General features: G+C 39.8%; 1 protein-coding gene and 1 non-coding gene across 3 annotated transcripts in view; one reads left to right on the forward strand and one right to left on the reverse strand.

Annotated features, from left to right (window-relative positions):
* The window catches only part of THADA (THADA armadillo repeat containing), a 318246-nt gene that overhangs the window by 147823 nt on the left and 151262 nt on the right, over window positions 1-19161 (reverse strand). The window lies entirely within an intron of this gene.
* Window positions 14066-14138, forward strand: TRNAW-CCA (transfer RNA tryptophan (anticodon CCA)). Its single transcript has one exon. It is a non-coding gene; the product is annotated as a tRNA-Trp (tRNA).

A 19161-nucleotide genomic window follows, 5' to 3' on the forward strand; every position in this document is an offset into this window, starting at 1 on the left:
TATTGGGCACTCAGAATGAACAAAAGCACCATGATGAGTGCCATAAGAAATAAGACAGTCACTGTTGTCTCTGAGGAGCCTAATATGCTGGTTGGCAAGATAAGGAGTACATCTGAAAAGATAACTGAAAGCGGTACTGGAAAAATGATAGGCAAATGATCTTGACATGATGGCTACAGGAGGATGAAATTGTGGGTTGTGGGTTGTGGGTTGTAGTACTGAGAAGGATGGAAGTCAGGAAAGCAAGTGTGATTCAAGTATGCCAAAAGAAACCAGGCAGTTGTCTCAATCAGGGACAGCTGTATAAAGCAAGGGTAGAAATGCTCGAGGTATAGTTAATTCTGTCTGGTTGAAACAGAGGCTCATGAATAGCAGTGCAACTGAAGGCTGAGAAGTGAGTCAGGCCAGACTGGGGAGTGCCATAAATGGCCGAGTACACCCTCTGAACTTAACTGTCATGAGAACAAGAGATGGACCCTCGAGTCACCAAATCCTTGCCTCTTGGGCTGACTCACACCCACAGAGCTTGGATAGAAGCCAGTTCTTAAGTGAAAGTCATGGACAATTGGTATTTTGTGATTCTACAAAGGTCATTGGAAAGGCAGGTCATCTAAGGGCCTCTTGACTTTTTTGTAAACACTTAGAACCTGAGAGTCCACAACCATTTTGTTGAAACTGTATACTTGAGAGCCTTCACAGATATAGTCTTATTTGAAAGGAGAGCCCAATATGGTAAGTCCTAGCTTAACTAAGTTCTTGACTAGAACTCTCAAGACTTGATGATCTTGCATCCCATTAAAAAAATAACTCAACTTATATAAATGTCTTAGATGCCAAGACAAGAATGGGGAAGATCAGAAGATAGCAGACTCTGCAGGGGAAAGAGATGGCCTCTTGTTTTTTTCCAAAATTAATCAACAGTCCAAGAAAAAATTACTGGTAAGATCTGGGCCGTTAGGCCCATGTGGCCATTTAGGCTTAGCATGTAGAGACAAAGCCCTATGACTGAAATGTTTCTAACACCTCAGAGGTATCACTGACATTTATCTTAATATAACAATAAAGTACAGATATAGTTTCTGTACAAATGTAACGATGCAAGCAGAATTTCACCATGGGGAGGAGGGCAGGTAGGAGGAAATAGGGAGACAGAAGAAAGAGGTACAGGGTAAGTCAAAACATTGTGTCGTTTTTTACCCTAAGACAGTAGGTCTGAGGTGGGGCAATCAGCACACACTTTCAGGATGGAGAAGAACTCTCCTTACAACATGTTATAAGAAGACACTGAAGGCTACGGCTACAGTAGGTAGCTAGAGATTTCCCAGTGGTTTTTGACTGGGTTTTGCCAACTCACCCATTTTCTCACTTATCTTTCCTTTAAAATGATTAAATGTTTGATCTGTAACTGGCAAATGCAGTCAAGTGTTTGCTTTGGCCCATGGGGGCTGGGGGGTTGGGGGAGTGAGAAACATTCACTTGATGGAGAAAAGAAAATACTCTGAAAAAGCTTTGAGATTTAATTAGCAAATGACCTCACTCAGCACAGTCATTTGTCGGAAGCTTCCTGGGCTGTCTGTCCCCCACCCCTTCAACATACACACTTTGTGTTATAGTGTGTTTTATGTTACCGAAAAGGCTTTTGTGTATAAATGTTTCTTTTCAAATACAAATAATTCTGACATGGTTACAGATGTTTAGTTTCTAATTAGCAGCAACTGTATACTAAAGAATGCCCCTCCTTTTGCTCCTGACCTTTTGCAAATGATGATTTCCCAAAGGAATCTGGCATCCATACAGGAGAAAGAATGGAAAGTGGGAAAAGTGCCAGAATTTTCTGCTTTCAGATACCCTGTACTAGGGTACTTTCCAAATGCACACAATCAGGTTAAAAAGCAAAACAAAACCTCCCCTCAAAAAAGTAATGCAATTACAGAAAAAGAGAAGAAGCCTATTTTTAAAGTAATATTTAATTAAGTACCATTCATTCTAAAGCAATGACTAAATGTAATTTCAAACTCCTCTCTTATTGCAAATTGTTTAAATGGAAGGCTACAGTCTAGTCAACACACACACACACAACTATCAAGCAAAATAAAAACCATTTCCAGGTTACTGTTTTGTCAGTCTTTGGGGACAGGGAGAGGGTCTGATGAGATTTAGCTTTTCTCCAGGTGTATGTGGCCTGTAGTGTGAGGGGATATAAACAGTCTTTTCAGCCCTAAGTGGAATATATTTGAAGTTAAAATCTCTCTTTCCCAAAGATAGAGTCTTCCAGTTTAATTCTGCAAAGTTACCAAAATCAAGCAGAGATGTTCTTCAGGGACATAGATCTGGTGACTAAAAGGACAGATAATCAGAGTGCCTAGATTTTCATCCTGCTTTGGACACCAAGGTTTGTGACTTGGACAAGTTGTAGTAACCTCTGTGGATCTGTCGAGGCCACAGTGGTGGCAATAATCTATCCCCAGTGAGGTGGTGTCTATAAGAACATTCCAAGAAGGAAGGTACTTTGGAAATACAACGTTTTCATAATGCATTAGGCCTGTGTTAGTACAGGATCAGCATAGTCTAGGAATGGCAGGCCTCTCTGTGGCCCCAGTGAGAGAATTAAGACTGTGGTTTGAATGCTGTACCATTTAAAAAAGAAAAGACAATAAATTGATGATATGATGGCAAGGCGGATTGTGTTTTTTTTGGCCTCCATTATAAAGTGATGAGGAGGATGCTGGAGCCCTCCTGAAAGAAGTGGGGGCAGCTTCTACTCTTTAAGTGTCAATTTCCTCTGGAAAATAAAGCAAATGGATTTGGAATCGCAAAGGTCATTTCTTCTTTTACCATAGTTTGAAAAGCATTTCCTCTGTATCCCTAGCTGTGCTCTAGGCCTAAATACTAGATCGTTCACAGGATCTGCAAGACATACAGACACTGGTGTCCTTAAACCTGTAGCCCTCTCACTCCAATAAACCCTTTCCACGTCGTTTTAATCATATATTTATCAACTGCCTACTGTGTTCTTGGCACTGTGTAACATGAGAAATGACACATGTGTAATAGTAATACTTGCATCCTACATTGTACAGCCCTTGGCAGTTTATAAAATGCCTGCACATCTGTTATCTCTTGACTATACAGCATTCCTGTAGGACGTGAGGGCATTATAAATGTCAGTTAACAGATGAAAAGTAAAATGCAGTTCAGAAAGGCTAAGTGGACCCTCCACGATGTGTAAGCAGCAGTGTCCAGGCCAGAACTACCATCCATGGCTCCGCGTGGAGCTCGTGGGCTATTCCAAGCTGTAGCTCACACCTGGATATCAGGGGAAAAATATCTCCCAGCGGGCTTCCCTAGTGGCGCAGTGGTTGAGAATCTGCCTGCCAATGCAGGGGACACGGGTTCGAGCCCTGGTTCTGGGAAGATCCCACATGCCGCAGAGCAACGAGGCCCGTGAGCCACAACTACTGAGTCTGCGCGTCTGGAGCCTGTGCCCCGCAACAAGAGAGGCCGCGACAGTGAAAGGCCCGCGCACCGCGATGAAGAGTGGCCCCCGCTTGCCACAACTAGAGAAAGCCCTCGCATAGAAACGAAGACCCAACACAGCAAAAAATAAATAAATAAATAAATAAATAAAAAGTCAGGAGCTCTTTAAAAAAAAAAAAAAAAATCTCCCAGCTAATGAAAACACAAGCTTGAATTTACAAGTATGTGGAAAAATCTCTAAATTAGTGGGTTTTTTTTTTTTTTAACATTTGTAGGATCGTGAAAACATTTCAGAATCTAACATAAACCATGGACTCTCTCACAAGAGCAGCAGATTTATGAACATACACATAAAATTTCCCATACAATTTTAGGAGGTTCGTGATGCACATTCAAAACCCCTGGGGCTGTATTTCCAGACCCAGGTCAAGAATCTCCAGTTGCTCCTTTGCACACAGTGTGACGGGCAGGTAAGCACTCTGCTTTAGAGATGTGGCAATGGAGAGCAGGATGCTGTCACAGGGAACCATCAGTTTAGAGTGGCAGCCAGCCAGACAACCTCATGATCACAAGTCCATAGTACCCATGGAGAAATACAAAGGTGTGCAGGGCACAGCAAAGGGAACAGGAGGGAGAGTTGGAATCACTTTCTGGAGGAGATAAAGGACCTTCAAGTGACGGTGATATACACCTTTGGACTTCAGGAACCCTGGTGGACCCTGGAAATTTTAGAATATAGTATTCTGAGCAGGGAAAGAACCCTCTTCTGAGATCATCTTTCACAGTGTGGTGGCTAAGCTTTTTTTCCAGGTGGTTCCCTCTTATATTTACCCTCAGAATCTGTTCCAGTGAAAGATTTCACAGGTAAGTGGCTGGACATCACTCATACCTGTAGGATAGGCATGGACACACCCACTGAGTGCCTAGCAAAAGCATACACTGAGTTAGGAACCAGAGAGAAATGTCACTGCCCAGGCCACAGGGAATCTATAGTGGGAAATACAGGCCAATCAGCCAATGCTTTTCGGGAACATGAGAAGTAAATGTAGGCTGTTGTAGAAGAACTGAGGTGGGACACCCAGAGAGGAGGGTGGGTGGTCTGGGAGATCATGGTCCAGTTGTGACTAAGTGGGGTCAGGCAGAAGGAACATTTGGGTTTGGCAAGAAAGAGGTGCCCTCCCCTGTGCCTTTCCGTCCATGAACCCACACTGCCCCCCAGGGCATGCAGTCAAAAGCAAGGGAACTGAGGTTTATTAAATGACTACTGTGTCCCAGGACTGGCTATGTACTTCAGACACACTATTTTATTTACTTCACTAAATCCTCATTATAAGGTCTCCAGCATCCCTATTTTAAGATGAGGAAAGTGAGGTTTCCCAGCATACTTTAGGTCATAAAATTAGCAAGTGGCAGATCCTGTATTCTAATTAGGGTTTGTCCACCTGCAAAATTTAGTCTAAGACTTTACAATGCAGTTGCCTCAAAATCCTCAGCCTTGAAAACGCCAAATATTTCCAAAGTAACCTGTTCAACCTAATCATCACTTTGAGGTATGAATGATTTATGGAACCAACCAGCCCCTAATTGGTAAAATGTGAAGCAGAACAATAAAGATGATGCTGATAGTAACTAACATTTACCAAGCATCTACAGAGGGCCAGACCTAGTGTTAAAAGCTTTGCATGTATTACATCATTTAATCCTCACAACAAGGCAGAATGGCTGAGAGAACATTATTAGGCAATGTGGGAGAGGTAGTTTTGAACTGAGGGGACTCTGTAAAGCCTGGTGGCCTTGAGTGAGCCCCCCATTTTATGAGAACCAGAGTGAGAGTCTTCAGAAAAAAGTCTCAGAATGGCTTCAGGACCCAGCCAATGTCCCCTTCCACTCTCCCTCATTGACATGATGAATGTTCCCCCAGTTCCTCTGCCTTCTCAGACCCAGATCCAGTCCTGATCCTTACTTTCCAGAAATCAAGCTGTACCCTGTACAAAACAGAAGCCCCCAAACTTCTGCTGCTGATGAAAATACTCATCCACTTTCTCTAGATGCCCCTACTTGACAAAGGAGTTAGCATCTTAGGAGCTGAGCTGAGTTTGAAGAAGCTATGTCTCACCTACCCCCAAGTCCCTCACTAAATTTACTCAAGAATGCCTGCCATTATGGTCTGTTTCTCATGCAGCATTGGCCAGCTGCTCTTGGGGAATAGTCATCTACTGACAATCTTAAAAGCTGAGATAACCCTACCCTGCAGGATATCTCTGAAGGCTAGGAAGGAAGGAGTAGGCTGAGGCTACAGGTTATACTATATATACATATATAAAAAACTTTCTATATATGTTTTGTCAAGCCAACTATTGCTTCATCCTTAGTGCCTTTGCACACTGCAGTTCACACTTGTTGGAATGAATGGCCTTTTCACCCTTGTACACTTGGGGAACTCTTCTTCATCCTCTGAATTCTGCTCAGGTATCACTTCTTTTAAAAAATCTTACTGCATTTCCTCTGGTCAGAGTCAATCCTTTTCTCTCCCGTGCCCTGTCACTGCAATGGCATGCTTACAGCTGTCAGGGTTGGGGGTCACATCCCATTTGCATTCCCCACAGGAGCCCTCAGGTATCATGTTGGCCAGATCAAAACAATCTTTTAAAAAAAAAAATTTTTTTTTTATTGAAGTATAGTTGATTTACAATGTTGTGTTAGTTTCTAGTATACAGCAAAGTGATTCAGTTATATATAGATATAATTTATATTTATATGTTTCTTTTTCATATTCTTTTTAAAATTAATTTTTATTGGAGTATAGTTGCTTCACAATGTTGTGTTAGTTTCTACTGTACAGCAAAATGAATCAGCTACACATATACATATATCCCTTCTTTTTTATATTCTTTTCCATTATGTTTATTACAGGATATTGAATACAGTTCCCTGTGCTATACAGTAGGACCTTGTCGTTTATCCATTTTATATATAGTAGTTTGTATCCGCTAATTCCAAACTCCTAATTTATCCCTCCGCGACCCCCCTTTCCCCTTTGGTAACCATAAGTTTGTTTTCTATTAGACCAAAATGATCTTGAGAACAGAAACAGGGTCTTTATAGTTCTGAATAATATAGCACAAAAGACAGGAGTTAAGAACCTGTTCTGGAATCCAGCAAACCTAAGTTTAAGTCCAAGTCCTAAAGCTTACTAGTGGGTGACCTTGGACAGGTCAGTGAACCTTCTAAGTTTTTATCACCTGTAAAACAGGGAAAAGTAACTACCTCATAGGCTGTTGTGAAGCTTAAATGAGATAATGCATATAAAACACAACGCCTATAAGTTAATGACCAATAAATGGTAGCTATTATTGAACCTAGTAGGTGGAATAACTTTCAAACTGAAAAGCGTGATCCACACGTACAAACTCTCTAGGGTTCTCTATCTCAACAACTGGCTGAGGACACAGAGCCTTGCTGTATCCAACAGGCTTCAGGGCTCACAAAGGCCTGCCCCTCCCCCTCCCCACCAAAGGAGCTGGAAAGGAGAGAAGGAAGATTGAGTTTGAGGCCAACTGACTTGTTTATGTGAGGCCTGCTGACTTTATTCCTCAGGTCCAGGGCCCAAATTTTACTTTCTGTCAATTCTAATGCTGTTTCTAATGCCGTTTCACCAAAGGTTTCTTTTTCCTTTTTATTGTGTGTGGTTCCTGGTTTCAATCTCGCCTTCGGAAACATGTACACGTGTGGTACATGTGTATGCATAAAAGAGAGAAACCACTAAAAAAATACGGTGGTACCAGTGAATTTGAAAAAACAGTTCAGCATGTCCTGTCACTATGAAGTATGTTTTTGTTATAAGTGTTATTCCTTAAGCCGTTCTTACACATTCTCAGGTGAGTTCAGTGTGGCCACGGTTGCCAGATTCTCTACTTGTCCTTCCTTTACCGATTTTCAGTTCATCAAAGGACCTACCACCACCTGAACTACTTGTTCCTTTTCCTGCAACTCAAACCGCTAGCACTTAGAAGTTGCATTTACTGTAATCTTGCCCTCTGCACAGCTCATGGATTTCTTTATTCAAATATATTTCTTGGAAGGGTAATGGGTTCAGGACTTTTGAAGTCTGATTTAAAAAAGAATCCTTGGTTTGGATAGTGAAGGAGAAATAAGAGCAGTAGACAGTAGCTAAGCTAAAAATCGCACATTTCCAGCTTTCACGGCAAAAATATACATATGTATCTGCAGGTAGAACGTTTAGTTTAAATATCTACTGGCAGCTCAGAGCTGTAATTGCTCTTTACAAATTAACTCTAATCAACACGTTAAGACCTCTAAAAAAATTTTTTATGAAGAAATGCTGAAAATAATTAATAAGCCAAAACAGAACATCTGAGAACAGCAATGTGTAACCCCCTGGGACATCCCAACCAAAGTCTAAGCTGTAGAAGGTGCATCCTTTTAAGGTCACCTCCACTCTGCCTCCAAGTTACCAAGGTTTTCCCCAGGTCGACTAGCCACAGGCTGTTAATCCCAAAGGGGTGAAAATGGCGGCTGCCAGGAGTTGGGAATTGGCCTCCATCACTTTGACATCCCTCCACTTGTCCCCATAAGAACTGGGCACAGCACTCGGCCACGTATGTGGCAAGGACACAGGGTCTTGGATGCAATGGCAATGGCTAGTTGCATTCATACCATTCCTTTAGGTGTTAGGAAATAAAGCTGGGGAATTTTCCTACAGGGACAGGGGGGAAGGTATCCAGTGTGGTGCTTACTTTAAAGAGATCTTTGAATAATGCTCTTTAATTATTTAGAATTACAAACGTGTTTTAAATAAATGAAAGGATGCTTTCTGAATGCTAATCCCTGGTTACTTGCTGATATCAAATCATAGAGTTTTGAAAAAACATGAGTATGAAAATTATATTTCATCTGAAATTTCATTTCATGCTTTATTTTGTGACTAGACAATAACAGATACAATTTGAAACTGAATTTTTCAGATTCCAACCAAATTGTCCAGACAGCTGGAAAGAAGGTTTTTTTCCTCTGGAGCACTGAAATGAAGTTATACCTTAATAATGATTCTTTCCTGACTCGGAAAAACATGGAAAAGACTTTACAGCAACATAAATACAAAGACGTTGGAGGCCCTAGAGATTAAAAGGGAATCATTACTTTCAGTCTTTACCCAAAATAAAATGGAGTAATATAAAGTGGAAAAAAAAATCTAACATAAACGGTATAAAACTCTCCTACATAATGAAAATAACCACTAGACTTAGTTTGAAATTCTGGCATGATCTTCCCTCCCGGTCCATCTGTGGGTTTTCCGCTCTGACCTTGGATCAACAAGCCACATACTACTGGCCTCCTCACAGACAGCTGGAAAAGCGTTCTGGATCTGCCCTCAGGGCTCTCAAGCTGGGATAAGCTGTGTGCAGGGCAGGAGCTGAGGGCTGCAACTTGTGCAGACCGAGGGAAAGAGCTGCACATTCCTCTCAATAGCAAAACCCTCCCGTTGTTTCTGCCCCTGCTCCACTAAAGACCAAGAGATGAACACACACAGACAGCCATTGAGTCTTTAAGGGGGTTGATCGTAACACCCTGGCCTCCGCATGTCTTCTCCTTTCCTTGCAGGTAGTGGGTGGGTTGGAGAAAACAGTCCTGAATGTGCTGAGTCTCCTAGTGGTGAAGGTCACTGCTCAAAGGCCAAGTTCTCTAAGTGACTTCATACAGTTGAAACGCACCCCATTAACCTTTAGGGCATGCGGTTCCATATTCACAGTGAGTGGGTTTCAGTTCATAAACCCAGGACTGGGTGGGCAATTTAAGAAACTACACAAAGGTATGGAGAAAATTTACTCTCTTCTTTTTAAGCTATGTATATTTAGGGGGAAGGTTTGAAAAGGAATGTTTTTGGTCCCGTTTTTAAGAGGTTTTTTTTTCTGTTTGTTCTTTAGCTTTCAAATGTTCCAGAACCCGCGACAACCCTCTATCGCCACATTAAATGCAAATTTCACATTCTGGCATTCAAAGCACCCTAAACCTAGCCCAATACCTGGGTGGACAAATCATAGGTGCTGAGTACATCTTTCTTGGAACAATGGAACTTGACTTTTCAGGTGACTCTTTCTGAAAAGATATTAAAATCTTGTAAAATCTAAGCATCCTGTGAGTCAAGTGAGTGCTTAACATTTTTAAATAAACACTTTCAAATGTGAACAGTTTTAGGAACTTCCCTTTTGACAAGAATCTGTTACATTTCTGAGAGATTCCAATACTCATGCTAAAACTCAAGGAGGGGAAAGGGAAAGGAAGGTGGGAACATTTACTGAGTGTCTGCCAGATGTCGGGCAATGTGCTAGGTACTTTCAGATATTTTATCTCACTTTTAGTACTCACATAAACCCTCTGAAATAAGTATATAAAACTGTATACACATATGTCAGTTTTTGCTCTAGATGGTCTCGTGGGAACATGTATAGAATGATGAGTTACCAAATAAAATGTACCCACAATCAAATAAAGTGCACTGTGCCAACTTCTTTCTGCTGTGGTAATGGATGTGCAATTTATCCCATTAATTCCAACGGTTAGAACTCATTTCTGCAGATCCCATACACAAGGAACTGGTGGCCTAAATGTATTTCCTACTGCTCCAACTAGTGCTTAATAAAATAAAACCAAAAGCTTTATAATGCACTATCTTTAAGGAAGGCAAATTAGTCACCAGGAAATAGTCGTCCACGAAATTGTAGTCTTTGTAGCTCAGCCAGCAGCCAAAGGTTTCTGAAGAACCCTGTATTAGACTGGGACAGGCTCGCCAAGGGCTGTGGCAGTGTCCTCTGCTGTCTTCTATCAATATTGACCACCTCGGGTCAAATCATCTACAGTCTTTTGAAGTATAGTATTTATCTAGAGACAAGTTCAGAATGTCCAAGAATAAGAATCTTTAACATTTTTAAAGAGAACAGACACAGGTCAGCACACTGGCAGGGTCTTCATGGGTTTAGGAAAAAATAATACACATCGTTATCAGCTTTAAGTGACTATTTTGGTGGACTGAAACCTACTGCTAAGCAGAAACTCTTACACGGTCCCTTTGATGCCTCTTTAACCAGACTACTTTTAAAACATCCTCAAATTAAAATATTAGTATCTAAATGTGGCCATAGGCAAGTTACATAATGTCCTTTCACATCCTCATCTGTAAAAGGAGATTAGAATAAGTGATCTTGAAAGTCCTCTTCAATAACAAAATCCTATAATTCAATGGACATTTAAACATTTCAGGCAGATAGTTATATTTTTTATTTTAAAATATCTTTATGACCTCTCTTGACTTGCTCCATTGCTTAATCTCGTAACAATACTGATGTCTATAATAGAACTTTTACGTTTAATACAAACCACACTCAATCTTTCTATAGTCGGGAGCCAATTTTCTCTAGTTTGAGCCTCTCCAGAGTTGGAGAACAAATGACCAGTGTTTTCTATACACAGGAAAACCCTTCACTGACTATATTGGAATCCTGTCATTAAATCACCCCTTACTCTTCCCTTCCGTGGGCTAAAACAGCCCCAATTCCTTTAATCATGTAGAACCTCTTCTCTAGAATCTAGTTAATTATTTTGCCTCTGCAGAGAGTTGAATGAATCTTCCCAGTACTATCAGCTAAAACAGTGATTTGTGCTACTGCTAGATGAGAGAAATTTGAGCATTTCTTTTAATTTGATTACTCTCCAGACATTGCAATTTATTTTTGCTAAAGTTAATTAATACCCCTGAACGACCCTCCTCAGGTTTCACAGCAACACTTCAAGCTAAAATCAGAAAGAATAAATTTTTTAAACCCATGAAGTACATGGAAAGTTTTGAAAAATTCCAAGAAATTGCACGTTTTTGGCCTGAAAAAATAGCACAAAAGAGCAAAGAACACTGAGATATTAGTAACAGACCCGCCCCAGGGAAGATTCTTATCTCAAATGAAGACTGCAATTAGGTAGATTAAGTCATACATCAGCATCCCTACAGCATCCAAACAGACCACTGCCTTCAGGGAAAGTTTTACATCCTCCTTTGGTTGCCCCAGGGCCCACATTTGTGTCACAGTCAAAAAGGACTTCCTTAAGTATAATTACACTTTTCTTACTGCAGATTAATTTTGTTTTCGTGGTTCTACATGCCAGGGAAATAAATGAATTTATGCCTAAAAGAATAGTCTTTTGACTTGTGTCCAGAATATATTCTGAATAAGAAGAAAACAAATAACCCAACAAAAAATTGGGTCAAACTTTGAACCAAGACTTCAGCAAAGAAGATATATGGATGGCAAAGAAACACATGTAAAGATGCTCAATCTCCTTAGTCATTAGGGACGTTCAAATTGAAACCACAGTGATATACTGCTACATACTCACTAGAAAGACTAAAATTAAAAAGACCAAGCACACCAAGTGTTGACTAGCATACGGAACCACTGGGACTCTCATCCTCTGCTGGTGGAAATGTAAAACGGTACAATCACTTTGGAAAATAATTTGGCAGTTTCTTAAATAGTTAAATGTACACCCTTTTCTACAACCCACCCATTCCACTCCTAGACGTTTATCCTAGAGAAACGAAAGCATATGTCCATACAAAAACTTGTACATGAATATTTCTGGCACCTTTATTTGTAATAGTCAAAACTAGACACAGCACAAATGTCCATCAACAGGTGAGAGTGTAAGTAAATAGTGGTATATCTGTACAATGGGATACTATTCTGCAATAGAAAGGAACAAACTACTGATATGTGTAATCACATGGATTAATCTCAAGATTATTATGCTGAGTGAAAAAGTCAGGCAAAATAAAATACATAATGTATGATTCCATTTATATGAATTCTAGAAAATGCAAATTTAACCTACAGTGGTAGAACAGCTGTTGCCAGGTGACGGGGGCGGGGCTGTTGGAGAAGGTTACAAACGGGCACAAGGAAACTTTTGTGGGCGATAGATATGTTTACTATCTTGACACTGGGGGTGGTTTTATGGGTGTATAAACTTAGCAAATGGTACACCTTAAACATGTGCAGTTTATATCAATTATACCTCAATAATGCTGTTTTTTAAGAATAACATTTCACATATATTAGAAAAGTTAAGTTATACATCCTGTCTTGTTCTCCCTTCTCAACCTCCAATCGCATCTCCAAAACATCCCAAATCTTCTTTCCTCATATTAAACAAGCCCAGCTATTTCCTTTGAACTTTTATGACCAGAATGAACCTTTCCTTGTGCTCTCTTAAAGAATCAAATCAATAAACACTGAAATCCTAACAATCGCATAAGAATTAAAAAACAGAAACTTTTTCAGGACAGTGCTCCAAGTCTTCCACATGCTCTTCTAGGACAGGCTCAGAGACAGTAAGTGACTTGACCAAGCTCACAAAAGAAGTGAATGGACAAGCTGGGATTCAAAGTCAGGTCTGTCTGACTCCAGAGCCCGTGGTAGTTGCAAAACCCAGCATGCCCCAACTATAAGACATTTTTACCACTACAGGGTGGAACGACAATAACAAATACTAAAAGAAATTCAATTTTATAACTCTTACCTATACTTGACAACTCACACCATTCAACCAAGCAATGCCAAATCTGTTGGGCCCACTTTAATAAACTCTGCATTTAGCGGTAGAATTTTTCAAGTGGTTATTAAGGTAAAACAGATTTATCCTCCAACTCGAGTAGATTGAACCTGCTTCCTAATATCTTTTATTTTTGCTTATTTTCATAATTTGCTTATTCCATAGTGAACAGGTAATTTTCAACTCATCCCAGTTTGAATCATGCTGAATTCTGAACAAACAGAAACCAATTAGTGCACTACTATTTAACATAGTCCCAGTGAATGCACAATGGAGACTGCTGTGCAAAGTTTGAAGATGAAACAAAACAGATTACACTCACACATACCCAGATACCTTACCACTAATTTAAAAAATTCTAGTGTTACAAGTATACAATTTCAGCTGTGGTATTATCTTTGTTCAGAAGCAAGGTATATTACTATATGGTTGAAGCCTTCCAGCATTTAATTAGGTTACTAATTATAAGGAGAATCATATTACCTTTAAGTCTTTCCTTGGGTTGTGACTAAGGCTTAATACATTAATTTCATGGTAACTGTATTTTAAGATGGGGAACATGTCAATAAAGAATTCTGGTCACATCCTCCAATATGTCCATGTGACTGAAGGTTTTGGCTGTGATACAATTTGATACATTTACTAGGAGGAAAATCACTGCTAATTCCCACTGCTACTGGTAGTGGCCAAGAGATATTTTATATTGCATTTTAAGCATAAGTAACATTCAAGAGAATCTTCACAGAGGGCATATACATGAATATAAAAATAAATAAAATCATTAAGTGACATTCTTTATTCCCATTTAAATTCAATTAATAAATTTAGCATCAATTCAGTATCACATTACTCCCCAACTTCCTTCCTTGCCCATCAATAAAAACAGTGCAAATTGTATGAGTCATTCTTCAATCATGCCAAGGACATAACCTTTAACCTAAGATTAAAAATAAAGTGCTATGGGACTTCCCTGGTGGTCCAGTGGTTAAGACTCCATGCTCCCAATGCAGGGGGCCTAGGTTCGATCCCTGGTCAGGGAACTAGATCTCAAATGCCACAATTAAGACCCCGCACAGCCAAATAAATAATTTTTTTTTTTTTTTTCTGAAGTGCTATGTGTGAAATGCAATACTGTTTAACTTCTGGGTGCTAACATCTAATACAAACAACATTTCAAAGGAAAATGAAACAATCTGGATCACTTCCATTCATTTTTATGATTTCATTGGTAGATTTCTATGGCTTTGGCTTGGATCCTTGATAAACTGGAATGTGGAATCATTTAGTTTATAATCTGTATCACCAGTTCGTACAAGGCACAGAAAAGTTCTCCACTCCCTCACATACTTCAAAGTATTTAATTTATTATTCAAATGATTGTTCTGACAAAACCATTAGTCAAGAAGAAAGCAAAGAAATCTTATTTTTTAAAGTGGAAATTTTAAAGATGCAGTTTTCACAACAGACTGCTTTATCTACTCATGCTATTCTGGCAAAATCTTTATTTCCTAAAAGAAAACTTTTATTTTTTTAATTAAAAATTTTCTTATATATTAGAAGGTCAGGGAATGTTTTTACTGATTTCACCCAAAGTGAATGTTTATATTTTAAATTTACCTTAGCTGCTTCTTCCTAAATTCCTACAGGTTCTTGCCTTTTCTAAGGAAAATACTAAATTTAAATTTGAGAAAGGTATTGCTGAAACCATGGTGAATGTTTCACAACTACCTTGAAATGATGGTAGGAATATGCACGTTCATGCGCGCTCTCTCTCTCTCTCTCTCTCTCTCTCTCTCTCTCTCACACACACACACACACACACACACACACACACGGGAAAAAAGAAGTACCTTTTAGTCAGAGTTCTGAGTTTAGGGCTTTTGGGGTTAACAAGAAAAAAAGTTTCCTGATTTGCAGTAGAGCTATTTTCATACTTTCTTTTTCTACACTGAAATCACATTGCAGCTGTATCACCAGGTAGCATGTTTGCAAGGTATGAGAAGTTTCTTGGCTTAGCAGAAAAAAAAAAAAAAAGCAACAGTCTAGTCCTCAAAAAGAACCCCCATGACCAGTGAGGCTGAAAAAGCTGGCTGAATCACTGGTCAAGAGTCAGTCTTATAGCAAAAATCGGTTGGGCTGAGAACAGAACCTAACAGGAAAACATAAGGTCAGACTTGAGTCTGATTTGGTGAAGAAACATGTGCTTGGCCACTCAAGGGCTGCAGATATACAGATGAGGTTAACTCCCGTGACTACTACTAGTCATGGAGCATTTCAACGCCACTATTTGAGAATCAGAGCAATAGATGCTACTACTATTGAAGCCACCAAGAGACCCCATTCCCCTCTTCTGTTACATTTGTGGAAGGAGAGTGGCTATAGTGGTTTAGAATCAATCATTTTCAAGATACGGCTCTTTTCCAATCCCAGACTTGCCAATATGTCCCTATGAAGGCGGCAAAATTTGTCTCTTTGTCTTGTGTTCATTAAGGTTCTCTGTGCTTTCAGTCTCACAGTTCTTAAAAGGAAGCATGATACCTCACACGCAACAGTGATCAAGTTCAATATAAGGCAGACGATGTAGCCCAACCCTATGGTATTTCCAACTGTGTCCAAAGTACTTGGAGCTGCCAGAAAGCAAGTATCATTCATTCATTCACTCATTTATATTGTGGTAAAATATACATAACATAAAACTTACACTTTTTTTTTTTTTTTTAAGGTAAGAAGTGGATTTATTTAGAGATACACATCCTTTGGACAGAATGTGGTCCGTCTCAAAAGGTGAGAACGGCCTTGGGAGAAACACACTCCAGAGTGTGGGCCATCTCAGAAGGTGAGAGGCCCCAAAATATGGGGTGGTTCAAAACTTACACATTCTGAAGTGGCGTTTAGCTCATTCACCAAGCAGTGTTAGAGCATTTTAGACTCTGGCCTCAGTGTCTTGATATCCAGGTATTCACTGGTTAATACTCATGGCTTCACAGAGATAAATGTCATTCTATTTTCAGGTAACCTTTCGGATAAGTATACAAAATCAGAGTTCATTCAACACACTAGGGTTTGTATGCTGGAGGTGAGGCAAGAACCACCCAAACCAAGCATTGGTCCATTTCCTTCCAGGTGGAAGGCAGAAACTCTGATATTCTCTTCCTTGCCATTAAGCCTTTCAGAAAATAAGGAACCCACTATTCCCTGACCTTTGGGATTTTTACAAACATCAGCCTGCAGTTCAGAACACAGACAAGAAACTGTCCAGGGAAAACATGCCCCCAAATGAACAGGATATAAACAAAGCTGTAACTAGGTAATTAATGGTAGGGACTGGACTCCCCTCACTCCGTTTCTCTGATAACAATCTGGTATTTTATCAGCAGGTCTTTTATCTGGAAGGATTCACTGTATTCTGCTGCCTGGAACTATTCTGGGAGGGGACAAAGACAAGCTTTCATCTTGGAACGGAAACGGAACCACATCTAGAAGGAGGAAGAGTCAAAGCTGTAAAAAGGCCTCCAAGTCTTTCCCTGCCAGCAGGGAGAGGTAAATGGAAAATAGGATGCCCCATTTCACTAAATGCACGGGAGCAAATTCTGGTGGGGAAGAAGCCACTGCGGTCCCCATCCAGGCAATGCGCAATCTGTCTCTGTCCCAAATTCTACACCCTATCGCCACCGCTGCCAGCCTTATCCCATCTCTAATACCACACCCAACCAATGTCTCTTCCTGTCAAGATCAAAGAAACTTAAACTGTGGTTTAAATGACCAATAATACCTTAAAATACTATATCTCACCGTGGGATTTCCATTTTAGAAAGGATCAAAACCGTATACTTAAAGAATGAAAGTCCAACTGTGAAACTTCAAGATTCAGCTCAAAAGGGAAGAGGCATCTGAGAAAACTGGGTGGGTAAAAGGCACTGCTTAAGACCTCTCAAATCATTCCATACAGATTTCAACTACCCAGGGGGTGAAGCTGGGTTAGAATCTGGCCCTCTGAGTTATTACCGGTGTACATATTAATTAGGAGTAGAACATGTTCCCTAACCCCCTCCAAACACGGCCACGCCACTCAGACCTCATAACATGCCATGGACTGGTTATGGAAGGACTTGGGAAAAACAGGCCTTTGAATTCCCCCTCCTACTTAGAACCCAGGAATATTTATCCAAGGTTGAGCCAGGGTGGCTGGCCAATTCCAAAACCCACAGCCTGGGGCTTATGAACAAGAGCACAGATTGCCCAGTGAGACCAGTGCCCTTCTGTCAGGCTGTGGAGCAATCCTGTGAAGCTCCCTAGGTTCAGATCCCAGGCCCTCATGACACTTCACAGTGGTGAAGACTAGGGGGAGGGCGCTAGGAAACCGCTCTACTGGCCAGTTTTCCATGGGGAATTCTACCAGGACATGGCATTCTAAAGCTGCTACTTTAGGGACGTGTTCAACCATGCAGCAGAATGCAAATCCCTCTCTAGTCTTTTCAAGTTTTTCCTAAGTCCGGTTTTCATTCTGGCTACGAATTAAGTTCTGATATCTTAAATCATGCAGAAAAAAAAGGGGTAAGAAGAGATTGAATTATATTAATTATATGGCATTGACGCTCAGCTAGAAAACAAGAATTACATTTCTTAAGTTTCTCTTCACTAGACTTCTGCAGGTTATAATTAGTATTAAAAAGAATTTTACTTTTCATTTTATCCAAGCTGAAAAGAAGCTGAGCCTTAAATTCTGGCTTTACAAGAAAGAGAGATTCTTCCGGAAAACAAGAAAAAAAAATGAATAAACAGTCAAACAAAAAACAAACCAGCACTACTCACCCATCACCCAAAAAGATAGCTTAAGTGACTCACTTTCAGCGTTTGAAAATATTTTCTACCCACAGCTTCGTAAATTATTTTCTTGTTGGTGTGACACATCCTTTAGTAACAATCCAGCTTTTCCTTGGCTACCTAGATATATTTCCATAGTTACTACCAAAACAGATGGCCTTTTCCTGTATGATTGCAATAATCAAAAAGGAGCAGGCTTATTTACACAGAAGCATCCTCCATACAAATAGACATTTTGTTAATGCTCTGGACACTGTAGAGACAAAACAGAAAATCTCATTCACGTGGGCCTGCCTAATTTTGATTTTGCAATTATTCAGACTGAGGCCGAGCTAATGTTTACTTTTGGGACTGAGAGTTTCATTTAAAATTGGGAGAAATGTGGCCATCTCTTGGGAACTGGTGGCCAGGACACAAATATCCCAGACCAGGAATTTTCCCTGATGCAAAACGAAACAAAACAGAACAAGACAACCCAGGGGGCACATCTCACACATCTCACTCTCAGTGTGCTCTCCAGCAGGTTTGGCCAGTAACCTTTGGTTGATGAAGGAGGGAGGTGGGACTCTGCACATGAGAAATATAAAACTGAGGAACAAAGGGGGATTTCAACCCACCTCAGAGGCCTCGAGGTGTGGCTTAACAACTAATACGTTAACCAGATGCTACTGTTACCCACCCATTAAAAAGCAGTTCCCTAAATATATTACATACAATTTGGAGTAATGAAACTTTCATTTCATAACATCCAGTAATTTGAACACTTCACTGATTCAGACTTGCCTTTTTAAGGTGTCCTTTTAAAGTGTAGGATTACCACATAAGAAAATGTTGGCAATTTTTCAAAATTTCAACATATATTGATATCCTTATGATTCTGTTTTCTAAGACAGTAAAAAGAGGATGATCAAGTAAGCTACTGTTTATGAAAGTACATTGTAAACTTCAACTTCTTTATATAAATGCTTGTTACTATTTTTTTTTCTTTTTCTTTCAACAACCCTGAAGCTTTTCAAAATTATGTTAAGTTTCTACAGTAAAAACCTAAGATGGTAAAGTCAGATGGAAAATATATGTTCTAATAGTTTAAAAATTATGCCTAAGTAGCAGCCCACAAATAATCTCATTAAGATTTTATGCTTCTTAAGCCTCAACACACATTTTTTCTTTGCTGAGACACTTATAACTGTGCAATGACCCACGATTTCCTATTACAAGGAAAATTTCTTTTGTAAGAAA

The sequence above is a fragment of the Eubalaena glacialis genome, chromosome 14 (genome assembly GCF_028564815.1).
Source record: "Eubalaena glacialis isolate mEubGla1 chromosome 14, mEubGla1.1.hap2.+ XY, whole genome shotgun sequence".
Lineage (NCBI taxonomy): Eukaryota > Metazoa > Chordata > Mammalia > Artiodactyla > Balaenidae > Eubalaena > Eubalaena glacialis.